We start from the raw sequence: 12,720 nt of genomic DNA, 5'->3' as shown, positions 1-12,720 counted from the left end.
CTAGCACCATGACGGAAAGAGACTTGGTGGTCATGATTGACCACAAGATGAACATCTGGTGGAAGCTTATAAGTACATAAAGGGTGTGCATCAGGATCTGGGGGAATGCCTGTTCTCCAGAGCACCGCAAGGGATGACAAGTTCCAATGGTTACAAACTCCTGATAGACCTTTTTAGGCTGGACATAATGAAGAACTTAGTTACTCTCTGAGCCCCCAAGGCCTGGAACAGACCGCCCTCCCCCACCCAAGGTGATGCAAGCACCTACTCTGGACACTTGTTAGAAACATTTGGACATTTATCTTGCTGGGATCCTTGGACCCTAGCCAACTTCCTGCACTTGGGCAGAGAGCTGGACCCAATGATCTGATGAGGACCCTTCCAGCTCTAATGTCTATGATACCCATGAAACATAAAAACTTATGAGATATTTGGAAAAGGCACACATGCTTACAAATATTCATAGAAATTTTCCTAAGAGTATTTTGGATTTTTCAAACTAATACATACAGCCATTTACAGATTATATTTGGTATCTCACACAAGTTTACATGAGGCTTCTCATTGTCACATTCTAGTTCTCATACTCCATAATGATATGAATTTTTTAAAAATGGAGTAGAACCCTTTTATATGTAAACTTCCCTTGCACTTTTGACCTCAGCGGAATTATGTTGTTTTATACCAGGTGAAAGTTAAGCTGCTGGATTTAAATAATTTTTTTCTTTTGAAGAAATATACTGTTATTTTTCCATCAATCAATTTGTTGGATTTATGTCCAACAAAAGTCTATCCTGAAGGGCTAGACTTGTGATTGATCTATTTAGAAGATACACTGTTTTCCTGAGTCTTCAGCATTCCTAATGGAAATTCTTGAGCTAGTCTGTGATTGATCTCTGGTCATTAACATCCAAAGAACACAAAAAGTAATATTCTATATTAATTATGTTATGAACTTTCAAGGGAAAAATACTGCTCAAATAAATCCTCTCTCATAAACCTTTATGAAATATATTGCCAAGATGGTGTAATGGAAGACAAGGGTTCTAAAAGGGGATCTACACAAGTGTACTCCTCTACAAATAACATCCATCATGCACAGAATTGTGCAGAAGAAAAAAGAATATTAGAAGCCAGGTTTGGCTTAGAATATTGGCTTAGAGGAAGAAACTAAAAAGGTCTCCAGCCATTTATTCCCATGAGAGGGCAACATAAGAATTTTAAGAATATTGATGATATCATCAAAATATTTTTAGCATTTTTAACTGTACCAGTTTTTCATCTGTGCTGATTTCCTGTTTGTTACAACTTTCCCCACTCCTACTTTATATTTCATACAGTCTTCCCTCACTCCTACATCTTCTTTTGCATTTTAAGATTGAAAGGGACCATGGGAGTTTTTCAGTCCAATCATCTAATGAAATACTGCAATAAATAGATACCTGTCAAACCTCATCTTGCAAACATTCAAGGTATCTAGAAATTGAAGAAAATTCCAAAAGTTTGCTAAGCAACTTGTTTTATTGTCTTACTTTTTCCAAGAGGAAGTATTTTCTGACAGGTGATCTAAATCTTTTTGTCCTGTAGTTTAAACACTTTGCCTCTTCTTCTGTCCTCTCTGGAAGTAGAAAGTGTATCCATCTTCTTTAGACAAGACTTGAAATATTTGAAAATGCTATCATGCTCCCAGTGGAATGCCTTTTCTCCAAACAAAACATGCCTAGTTTCTTTAACCATTGCTGATCTCTGATAGTTGGAATCCTAAGAAAACAAAAAAGTAGTATTTTATATTGAAATTCTATATCCTACTGTGTTCTCCAAACTTTCTTCAGTGTCGTTGTATAACTCATGATCTTGAGAGTTATTCTACATTTGTTTCATGGTAAGTGCATAACATTGAGCATGTACATCATGTAACATGTACCCAGAACCATAAAGAGTGATCCTATCATCTCTTGTGTTGTGCATAAAATTATTTCTTAAATATAAGAATAAAGGTGTCTACAGTGACTGCAATAAATATCATGGCATTTCACTTTTAAGAATTGTTGGAGAGATCGTTCCTCAGGTGGTGCTCAGAAGACTTCATACTCTTGCTGACCATGTATACCCTAGGCCACAGTACAGCTCCAGGGATAGTAGGTCCACCATAGGAATGGTCTCATCGGCAGAAAAATACTTCTTCAAATTATTGGAAACGATTGGCTGACATTTGCTCTATTTACTAGACTATAAGACAAGGTTCTTTAGCCAATCAGCCTGGGGCAAAAAAGCCCCTTGTCTTACATTCACATACAAGAAAACTGGATTAAATTTATTTACTATATTTGAGCTACTGCTAAAAGCAGCACGTGCTAGGTAATGGAAAACAGCTATGACATTGATTGAATGTAACCAGCATGAGTATGATTATAAAGCACATGGCCCATATTGGGCAAACATGTTGATGGGACCCTACAACAAGGACAAGTTAGTGCAACCTATCTGAATGAGATATGTATTGGTGCTAATTAAATTAAGTCCCCTGAAGCACTGAAATGTCTTCAAGTCACAGTTAGCTACAGTTCCCATCATGAGGTAGGAGCTAATTAGCACCTGGATTCTTTTGTGGGGGATATCTGAAGTACACACACACACACACACATACACACACACACATGCTGAGTAGTGCTGAGCTGTTGAAGTCACAGATGCATAGTCATGGGGAAGTAGGTCTGAAAGGGACCACCAGAGGTCATCTAGTTGAAACCCTTACCTGAAGCAGGATCATCCCTATCCAGACCATCCCATACAACCATAATTTTAACTGTACACATGATTTCCTTCAGTCTTGACACATAGACTCAACACACTAATCTACCACAGGTAAAACAGGGAAACCTTGTCTGTTAATATCCTGCTTCTATCAAATACTGTCTATATAAGCTCAAGAGGTCCCAGGTTTCTCAAAGAGCCCACCCCATGGTCCATACCAATCTATGGGGTAAAATTCCTTCCTGACCCCAAATATGTTGACTGATCTGACCCTGAGCAGAAGGGTAAAACCCTCTATCCAGGAACCTCCAGCATTGTTCCTAACAAGGGAATTGGCATACCCCAGTTGAAGTCAGGGTAGCAACAATCTGATAGCTCAAGTCACTAATACAGATAAAATCCTCTTCAAGGCAGTGCCACACCTGACCTGCTAATCCCAGAGCCACTGCTGTCTGTTTACTGCTCAACTTCATGAATTGACATGTTTTTGATTCTGCTGGTGCCCTGGCCAATGAACTATATGGTAAATCCTGAGCCTTTTGACTGTAGACTAATATCATGCATAGTTTGCACTATATATTAGTAGGTGCTAAATTGCTACTTAAAATGGTGTTTATGGACTACCTGTGCTAAAATTTAATAAAAATACTAAACTGCATCGCTGAATCACCACTTGAGACTTCCTGTAAGTCTTATCAATCCATTTACAGTACTCTTTGCTTGAATTTATTCAACCAATTATGCATCCACTTAGTGACAGTAATTATCCTACATCATTGTAGCTTACTTTGGAGGATGATACCTTTGAGGGACTGCATTTAAAGTGTGTTGCATATGATGGTATCCAGACATACTATGTCCATATTCCCCTCATCCACCAAACTGTGAAAAAATGGAATTTAAGTTAGTTTCACAAAATGTAATATCATCAAATTCATGCCATCTTATAGTGATCAGTGCCCTGGACTTGGAGTGAAAAAAGGAGAAAATATAGCAGTCATGTTAGAAGCTCAAGCAGTATATACTGTACGTTGAGTAGGTGAACAAGAAAACAAGACCAAAGATCTAGGAAGATCTTACAAACACAACTGCACATATTGGAATAATTCCATGCTGCATGTTTTCTTCCCAAAGCAATGCATAATGTTACATGAACCTTTATACAAGCTTACCTTTCATAACTATAGACAGTAACCTACTCTAAGAATTCACTGATAACAGTATCTAAAATAGTTTGTCTACTATAAGATTAACATAGCTAAAACTATTTTTAAAATGTGTCCTAAACATTCTTTTTTATATGAATGTTTTAGTACCTAAACTATTACAGTCTTTTGGTTGGTGGAACTTATCCTACAACCAATTTTTTCTTTATTACTCTATTTTATCTTAGAATTGTATCTCAAATATCTATCCTCCTTTCTTTTTTAAGGTAAAAAACAGCTCTCTTAAATATTGAAGTAATTCAAACTATTTTTATACCAAAGACTTTCTGAATGTGAATTAAATGTCACTATACTGCTGAGAGTCATATTAATTTGTATTATGTTTATATTGTGAAAAACAGGTAAAATGTCTACTTAAATGTATCTATGATAATCAGTATCAGAGACAAAAATTAAATACTCAGTCCCTAACCACTCCTCTTCTATACAAATAGTAAAAATAAGCCTACTATTTAAAGATACAGGAACAAAACTAAATTTGCAATGCTTATTTTGTTTTGATATATGGCTTCATGGTTATTTTGGGAACTAATTGGGATTCTAAAAATCATGGGAATGATACTGAATTACAAAATAGGGACAAATTACAGTGCCAGGATCTACTCCTTTCTTGGATCTAAATGAGTAGTATTTTTCCTGTGATCAGTCTGTAACATGTTGTGTTTCAGTAATGAATGTGGCTTTTTTCCAGTATACAATTTTGAATATTAGTGAATCCTGAACTCTTTTCTTCCGTTTACCTATATTTTGCAAGGCATTATTATTATTATTATTATTATTACTATTATTATTATTATTACTATTATTACTATTTTATTATTATTTCTCTGGGATATAGTTTCATAGCAGGGACAGGAACTCTCCCATTGCCTGCTGGCCCCCCTTGGCCACTTTATAGATGGCCACCAGATCCCCTCTTGGCCTTCTCTTATGGAGGCTGAACAGGTTCAGGTATCATAGCCTCTCCTCATAGGCCTGCCCTGCTGCCCCCTGATCATGCAAGTGCCCCTCCTCTCGATGCTGTCCACATCCCTCCTGATGTGTGGTACCCAGAACTGGATGCAGTACTCCAACTGTGGCCTGACCAATGTTGCATAGATGGGGAGGATCACCTCCTTGGACCTGCTCGAGATGCATCTGTGGATGCATGAGAAGGAGTGGTTGGCCCTACTGACCATCTGAAGTTCATCTTGGAATCAATAATGACTCCAAGGTCCTTTTCTGCCTCTGTGCTAACAAGAAAGGAGTTCCCCAGCCTATAGGTATGCTGTTGGTTCATCCTCCCCAGGTGCAGAACCTTGCACTTGTCAATATTGAAACCCATCCTCATCTGACCACCCTTGTAACCTGTCTAGGTCTGATTGCAGCCTATTCTTTCCTTCTAACATGCCCACATCTTAGTGTCATCTGTGAATTTGAACAAGGTGCTTTTCACCCCCTTGTCCAAGTTGCTGATGAAGATGTTGAACAGCGCAGGCCCGAGGACTGAGCCCAGGGGAATCCCAATGCCCGCATCCCTCCAGGTCAAAAATGACCCATCTACCACCACTCTCTGGGTATTTGTGCCAATTTGTGACACATTGGATTGTGTACGCATCAACGCTATAGTCGCCTAATTTTTTGAAGAGAATGGGGTGAGAGACAGCGTCAAAGGCCTTCCTAAAGTCCAGAAAGACCAAGTCTACCGCGACACCTCTGTCCAAGAATTTTGTGACCTGGTTGTAGAAGGCCACCAGATTGGTCTGAGAGGACTTGCCTCTAATGAACCCATGTTGGTTGCCCCTGAGCATAATCTTCCCTGCTGGTCCCTCATGGATGTGCTTCTGGATAATTTTCTCAAAGAGCTTCCCCAGGACCAAGGTAAGACTAATGGGCCTATAGTTTCCTGGTTCCTTCTTCCTCCCTTTTTTGAAAATGGGGATGACATTGGCCCTTTTCCAACCCTCTGGCACTTCTCCAGACTACCATGAGTGCTTGTAGAGCTGTGCCAAAGCTTCTGCAATGTCCTCTGCCACCCTTGGGTGGAGATCATCTGGACCCATCGGTTTGAAGATGTCCAATCCCACCAGAAGTTTCCTGATACGGTCCTCTCTGATGCTGGGCCCAGCTGTGCCACTCCGTGGTTTGTCCGTGGTTCTGGTGGGGGGTATGTGCTGGTCTCTGCTTAGAAATATGGATGCAAAGAATTTTAAAGATGTCATTTTTATCATCTGGTGCAACCACCGGATTGCCAAGCATGCCCTGCAGGGGCCCCATGTTTCCTGGTGCCTGCTTTCTACTCCCTATTTATTTTAAAAAGGACTTCTTGTTGTCTTTTTTTCAGGTCACTAGTCCTAGTTCTACGTCCACCTTAGCCTTCCTAACAGACTCCCTGCAGTCTCAAGCAATGGAGTTATAATCCTTCTTGGTTATGGCCCCTCCCTTCCACTGTGTGTATGCCTCCTTTTTTGCTTTCAAATGATCCTGAATGCCTTTGGTGAGCCATGGGGGATTTTGAGCACTCTTGCCCTCTTTGACTCACATTGGGATTGTTGCCCTTTCGGCTCGGAGGATCATCTCCTTAAGAAATGACCACTCTTCTTGAACTCCCCTCCCCCCGGGGCCTCAGTGCCTCCCCAGCTAATCTCCTTAATTCATTTAAATGGGCCCTCCTTAAATCCAGGACTGCTGCCTTGCCACAGACCTTTGATATCCTGTGCTGGATGGTGAATTCCAGTAGGCAATGGTTACTATTGCCCAGGTGGTCAAGAACCCACAGCCCCCTCACCAGGTCATCACCTGTGGCCAGGAACAGCTCCAGCAAGGCATTCCCCCTGCTGGGACTGTGCACCTCCTGGGTTAGGTGGACGTCCTGCATCTTGGCTAGGAACCTACATAAACATTCAGACCTAGCTGACTGCTCCTCCCAGCAGATGTCTGGGTAGTTTAGGTCACCCATGATGACTGCATCCTTTGACTTAATTGTCTCTGTAAGCTGACCTGAGAATTCCCAGTCCAACTCTTCCCCCTGGTTGGGTGGTCTGTAGTAGACACACACCATTAAGTCCCTTTCCCCCTGACCCCCTTGTACCCAGAGTACTTCAATCTGCCCTTCCTTTGACCCCGTGCTGTTTTTTGAGTATGTGTATTGCTCTTTGACATAGAGCACCACACCTCCACCTTTCCTTTATATCAATAAAGGCTTTAAATGAAGGAAATTATTTTCTCCACTGTTTTCTTAATATTAATATCTCTAGTGTAATTAATTATTTAATGGTTATGAAACATATAAACATATAGATCCTCTTCCTAATTGCATTGGTCAAAATTAAGGACAGGAGAGATCACAAAAAAATGAATAAAGCTTGATACATTTATGAATGGGAATATCCAATGTGTTTGCATAAGGTCCCCTCTACAGGTGCAGGTTAAAGCATAATGGGATCTCACATGCAATCCACACAATCATGCCCTTTGTCACGCCACATATGCATTGCAGGAGGTGCAATTGTAGTATCGCACATTAGGTTCCATCGCACCTTATTGCTAATTCAGGAGAAGCCTGCTTCTAGGCTTCCCCTTCACTGGTGAGAAGACAGTTACCACAGCTGGGAGTCCTTTCAGCTCTAAGGGGATCCCACCCACAGAGGTGCCCCACACATCCCTAAGGCTTGGGGGCACATGAAACCCCTGGGCCTGGCGGATTGTGGGAGCCACAGGGATACCCTGCTAAACAGGAAAATTAAAACTTGATAACAACCACCTATAAAGTTACTACACATTTTCAAGGTCTAACTTTATAGATGTTTGGAGCTTATTATCATGTCATAAGTATTTTGCATGTGCATCTGTTCTTAAGATAATTGCACAATTAACCAATTAATTGTTCAGTACCTATAATGTGCAGTGAAGGCCTAAAAGAGTAAAGGAAATTACTAAAAATGTCTTGCCAATCACACATTCTAACCTTCTGTTTTCCAAGAAAAGATATTTTGTGATTTCCAGTTTGTCAATACTGGAAATGCACAGAAAATAATTTTATGGATGTTGTTATTTCCATTTTTGCCTAAATTCTAGTGTATATCTTTAGTTGACTAGTGGACAACTACTTTACTATTTAAGCTAAACATTGACTAAAGATATTTAAATCCAGGTTATCCAATCCATGTATCCATGTATATTATATGAGAAACCCCAAGTCTACTAAACGGAGGATTGTTTCAAGATTGTGTTCTCAGTTATCCTTATATGAAGTCTTCTGCCACTTGGGAAGTGTATGTGTTTATTGAATAATTATAGTTTTACTTTATATCTGATCAAGATAAATACAGTTGGACATTAGAAGTGCTAATGTGTGAGACCAATGGTCCACCTAGCCCAGTATTCTGAATCCAACAGTGGCAGAAGAGGATACTTTAGGGGGAGAGCATAAGAATAGGGTGTATCTAGAGCAGTATTGCCCAACCTTTTGTCCTGTGGGCCAGCTGAATGGGGCAGGCTTAGTCAGAGCCAATCCATTGGTCTGATACAGTGTGCAGGGTTACAGCCCAATCTGTCACCAACTTTAAAACTAGCAGGAGAAAGTACTTTTTTAAAGTAGTGCAGAGTTAACTTGTGCAACTCATTCCCACAGGAAGTTGCAGAGGTATATAATATAGACAGGTTCATAGATGCTAGGGTCAGAAGGGATATCAACAGATCATTGAGCCTGACCCCCTGCCCTGGGCAGGAAAGAGTTCTGGGGTCTGACCCCAGCCAGATGCCTACCCAGCCCTCTCTTGAAGACCACCAAGGTAGGAGAAAGCACCACCTCCCTTGGAAGCCCATTCCAAGTTTTGGCCACCCTTACCATGAAGAAGTTTTTTCCTGGTTTCTAGCCTAAATCTGCTCTCTGTCAGTTTGTGACCATTGTTCCTTGTTACCACAAGAGGCACCCTGGTGAACAGAGCATCTCCAATTCCTTGCTGTGCCTCCCTAATGCATTTGTAGCTGGCCACAAGATCACCTCTCAGCCTTCTCTTGCAGAAGCTGAAGAGGTCCAGGTCCCTTAGTCTTTCCTCATAGGGCTTGGCCTGTAAACCCTTAATCATCTGAGTGGCTCTCCTCTGGACCCTCTCAAGGTTATCCACATACTTCTTAAAGTATGGTGCCCAGAACTGGACACAGTACTCAAACTGCAGTCTGCCAATGCCACATAGAGGGGAAGTATCACCTCTTTGGTTCTATTTGTCACGCACCTGCTAATGCATGATAAAATGCAGTTAGCTTTCTGATGATTCCATCACACTGATAACTCATGTTCATCTTGGAGTCCACAATGACTCCAAGATCCTTTTCTGCTTCTTTGCTGCTGAGAAGGTCATTCCCCAGACATTAGGTGTGCTGGATATTTTTATGCCTTAGGGGCAGCACTCTGAATTCATCCTTGTTGTACTGCATCATATTGTGTTCTGCTCACTTTTCCAACCTGTCCAGGTCTGCCTGCAATCATTCCCTACCCTCTAGAGTGTTCATTTTCCCCAACAATTTAGTATAATCTTCAAACTTGGACCGAGTACTCTTCATGCCCATATCAAGTCACTGATTGAGACATTGAAGAGTACAGGACCAAGCACTGAACCCTGTGGGACCCCACTACCCACATCATTCTAGGTCAATACTGACCCATCTACTCCCCCTCTCTGGGAGTGACCCACCAAGCCAATTTGCCACCCACCAGACCATGTAAGCATTTAAGTCACAGCCCCTGAATTTATTTATGAGAATGGGATGAGATATGGTATCGAAGGCCTTCCTAAAATCTAAGAAAATGACATCTACCTCTAGTCCTGCATCTAAGCATTTTGTGACCTGGTCATAAAGTACTGGTTCAGGAAGGTAATAGACAAAATCATGAATGATAGATCCATTAATAGCTATTAAACAGAATAGTCAGTGAAATGTGTATATGCATGTGTATGTGCATATATGATCAGACCAGAGGTAGTGATCAGTCCAGAGTTCGATTAATCCTCTGCCATACCCTCCCTGGCCTTCACCAAATTAAACCAGTAATGGTGGATGCCAGGGGTGGTATGAGAAATAATTAATCACTCTTAATCATTGGTGCTCAACTTATCACCTGAACATAGGTCCAGCCCCATGGCCAAGACCATGTTATCTGGCTCATAGGGTTTAGAAATTTAACAGTGGGCAAGCAGGGGCAGTGTTAATTGCCATCTTTCCCCCACTGACAAGTTTCTACATGTGTGAGACGCCTCTTGGGCTGTATTACATGGTTCTGTGGAACAGATCTGGTTCAGGACAGTTTGAGGAGGCACAACTCCACTTTTGACCTCTCTCCATCCTGAAAAATGACCATTTAGCCCTATCCTTTTTCTTCTATCTTTTAAACCAGCTCTCAGCCTATCAAAGAACTTTCCCAAAGAACAATCCCATGGCAACTCAGTTTTTTAAAAAGCCTTTGGTGAGGGACCTTGCCAAGAGTTTTCTGAAAATCCCTCTTGTCTCAGCACCCTCAGCAAAACCTTGAAGAACTCCAATAGATTGGTAAAGTACGATTTTCCTTTACAGGAACTATCCTGAATCTTCCCCAGGTCATCATATTTGTACATATTACTGTTAATATTATTTTTTATTCTAGAATTCCTAATGTCATATTGGGATGCCAAATGTGAGTCAAAAATGAAAGTCTGACCCATCATGCACACTGGGATCCAGTGGGAGTCCTTTTTTAATGCTTGGGTCAGACTGAATGTACAATCTAACTTTTCAATTAAAGGAAAAAAAACTGTAGAAACTGCATGACCCAGTTGCATGAGTGCAGTGGCTTGTCCTTCGCTGCTGCCCAAAAGAGTCAGTACTCTAGAGACTGCTTAGATATATTGGTGAAATGCTTTAGTGAAGCCTAATGTAAATTGGTTTGTCTGACCACATCAGTGTGTATGTGAGGGATAATGAAACCTCTAATAGAACATTCCCTCTTAAAATTTTCAAGGGTTATGTATTTATTATATTGATGTGTACTACCAAGCTAATAAAGAATGATGTGCAAGAATTTGATGTAAAGCCAATAAATATTATTAATTTTCAGGATGAATGCAAAAATAAGATGTATAGTAAAAAGTAATTGCTAAAGTAAGGTCTACCTAGCACTTGACTAAACATATATAATACTGAGCTACAAGCAACTTACTTTACCTGCATTAAGTTCAGCTGTCCCCAGGAGAGCCATTTTAAATTATTTAAAAATATAGCAGTTCTCTTAAAAGCTTTGGTAAGGACATACTGGTGATTTCACCCTTCTACTTATCCCCTTACAGAAGTTATATAAGCATGTGTGGTCTGATGTCAATAAGAGCTTACAGCAAAAGTCAACAATTCCATTAAAAAAAACCCTGAAATAGGTTTTAGACACTAAACATTAAAGGCAGAATTATGTTTCACTTTACTCACACAAATGACAGTTTTCCAGCCACATCAGTAGCATTTTTGGCACTTGTGCACAGTCTGTGATACTATTACCCCTTCAGAGGGGACACGGAGGCATCCACACAACCACTGACCATGCACAGTGCACTATACACTGTCTTTTAGATAAGGCAATAAAATTTACCTCCCAAAAAGCATATGACTAGTGGCTGTTAGCAACAATAGCAGAGTGAGTATGGCACTTGCTCAGGAAAAGACAGGTCCAGGTTCTAGGCCACTTTCACTCAGAGGACATTTGAGACTGCATGTGCCTGATTCACAGCACAGTGCTCTAAGCATCATGCCACACATCTGATGCCATTATTTGGTCCCTCCTCCCCCATTTGTTAAAGCTGAGCAATTGTCTCTTGCATTTAATTAATTAATATGAATTGGATAGAGAGCCATAGGGAAGTTTGTGCCCCATTGGCAGAAAGGGTCCAGGCTTGAACCACAGCCTGCTCCCTTCCAGAGAAATATCCATCTAACAGAGATATCCGTTAGCTTAGTCAAAGACTTATATGCCCTCTGCCTTACATCAGATGCACATCAATACAAATCGCATCGGTAGAGACCGCATAATTACTGGACCTAATAACAAGGAATGCAACATCCAAGGTTCATTCACTTGCAACTCAGTCAATGCTATATATGGCATGCTCTGCTCACAATGGCTCTCTGCTGTCTGTATCAGACAGATAGGCTGATGTCTATATGTAAAAATGAATGAACACAGATCTGACTTCTGTGCAGAAAGACACAAAAGCCCATTACTGAACAAACACTTCAATCTCCATTGCTGACCTCAGAATTGCTGTTCTCATAAAATAAAGTAAAATAAAATGAAATAAAAACTTTGAATGGGAACTTGCAGAACAAGAAATCATCTACAAACTAGATTGTATTAAATATGGTTTAAGCAGGGACTGTGGATTCTCATCTCATTACATCACTTAGCTTTTATAGCCCATTTTGTTCCTATGGCTTTGCTTTATTGCTATTTTGCTTTTCTTTCCCAGGACTGCATTCTAGATGGCTTAAAGTGCACCCTCAGCAAGTTTGCAGATAAGGGCAGGGCTAGGATTCAGAGTGACCTTGATAAATTGGAGGATTGTGCCAAATGGAATCTTATGAGGTTTAATAAGGACAAGTGCAAAGTCCTTCACTTAGGACAGAACAATCCCATGTACGAGTACAGGCTGGGGGTTCACTGGCTGGGCAGCAGCTCTGCAGATAAGGACCTGGGGTTACAGTGGACGACAAGCTGAATATGAAACAGCAGTGTTCCCTT

The 12,720-nt window shown here is 40.7% G+C and overlaps 1 long non-coding RNA gene across 1 annotated transcript in view; it reads right to left on the bottom strand.

Moving 5' to 3' along the window:
• Positions 1-12,406, bottom strand: part of LOC109321891 — a 14,427-nt gene extending 2,021 nt beyond the window's left edge. The window contains exon 1 of the long non-coding RNA XR_002104196.1: positions 12,285-12,406. This is a non-coding gene — a long non-coding RNA (uncharacterized LOC109321891). The remainder of the gene's footprint in view (positions 1-12,284) is intronic.
• Positions 12,407-12,720: the final 314 nt, after the last annotated feature.

This window comes from Crocodylus porosus, unplaced genomic scaffold, assembly GCF_001723895.1.
Source record: "Crocodylus porosus isolate Cpor-Errol unplaced genomic scaffold, CroPor_comp1, whole genome shotgun sequence".
Taxonomy (NCBI): Eukaryota; Metazoa; Chordata; order Crocodylia; family Crocodylidae; genus Crocodylus; species Crocodylus porosus.
The sequence above is the reverse complement of the archived record's forward strand: the minus strand, read 5'-3'. Positions and strand labels throughout refer to the sequence as shown.